Source organism: Dipodomys spectabilis, unplaced genomic scaffold (assembly GCF_019054845.1).
Source record: "Dipodomys spectabilis isolate Male_0828 unplaced genomic scaffold, ASM1905484v1 ptg000295l, whole genome shotgun sequence".
Taxonomy (NCBI): domain Eukaryota; kingdom Metazoa; phylum Chordata; class Mammalia; order Rodentia; family Heteromyidae; genus Dipodomys; species Dipodomys spectabilis.
The window spans coordinates 3,181,600-3,183,213 of NW_024870972.1; positions in this window are offsets into that span (position 1 = coordinate 3,181,600).

Here is a 1,614-nt window from a genome sequence, read left to right on the forward strand (position 1 = left end):
ATTATTACTGTCTCTTCATACATGCCTGAAATCACTATTTCAAAGTAACACAAACAGAAAAACAAAAATTCCCTGATCAAACCATCACAAATCCTAAATTATGTGAAAAAATCCACAATATAAAAAATAAACCTGAGGAAGAGGAAAAACAATGGCAGAATAACACAGAAAATTATGCTAGCTCTCTCTAATGAAAAATAGATTTAGAGTCCTATCAGGTACTCCACTTCTAGAGGGTCACGCCAAGTCAGCTACAATTATATGTAGATACACAATCCAAAAGAAGATATTATACTGTCTTCAAAAGCACGCAAAAATCTAGGAAAAGTTACGCAGTCAGGAAGGTGACTGCTGTGACTGTGTTGGCCAACATACTCAAAAGCACAACTGCAGTGTGGAGATAAAAGGTCCACATGGGAAAACATCACGAACAGAGTCAGTCACATTTAAACACAGACACAATTCACCTTACCACTGGACAGTCCGAACTGTCATTGGAACCACAAGTATTAACATCACAACATCTCACCACAACTGATCTCTTCTCCTGCACTTAATGGTCTAGACAAAAACCTAATTCCAGAAAAAAAAATCACAACAGAAGACCAAAGCAAAACCTGGCAAATCAACCAAGAACATAGATAGTCACCTATTAAGATCATAGATCCCCCAAATGAAAGCCAAGAAATCTTCCAAATGGACAGAACAAATCAGAAAAATATGAGGAAAGTGATGCCAAGGTAATATAATTCACAAAGTAAATAAAAAGGCATTAGAACAGACAATCAAGGACCTAGAAGATAGTTTTCAAAATACATTACAAATACTGCTGAAAAATGTGGCTAATGAAAAGATGCAAAACCTCTACAAGGAAACTTGTGAACAAGATGAGCCCAACCAAAGATTAGCAAAATCATTCATGGAGACTCCAAACAGAAAGAAAAATAAATTCTGAGAAAGCAAGAGTGTCCAAGGAAAAAAATAGATACCTAGTAAAAAGATATTAGAGAAGACACAGCTAAAACCCATATCCCCCAACTCCCCACCCAAAGAATAGTTTAAAGAAAGTCCATACAAGATCTAAAAAAAGCTTTAATAAAGAGATAGAAGTCCTAAAAATAACCAATTAAAAGGCAAGGAAATAAAAAACAAAATAGAATGTCTCCACAGAAATAGATGTTATAGAAGATAATCTCAGGGATCATAGACAGAATAGGTCTAATAGGAAAGAGGAAATAATCATTTAGAACAAATCCAAGAAATAAGAAATGATCTTGCTGGAAGTTCAAGACTCAGAAGATCAAATTGGGGGAGATAGGTATCAAGAGGGAAAAGAGCAAGAAACTAAATGGATGGGAAACACATTACAGAATACTATCAAAGATCATTCCAAATATCCAAAGAGATAGGCTCATTCAGAGAAGAGAAGCCTTTAGAACACCAAACAGAGAATACCAGAACAGAACAAACCACCACCACGTCATAATCTATTAGAGGATCATTAGAGATCAAAGAAAGGATTCTTAAATCTGTCAGGAGAAAAGACGGATTATTTATAAAGGATATACAGTCAGAATAAATACAGGTTTCTTAGCTGATATGGTCAAAAGGAGA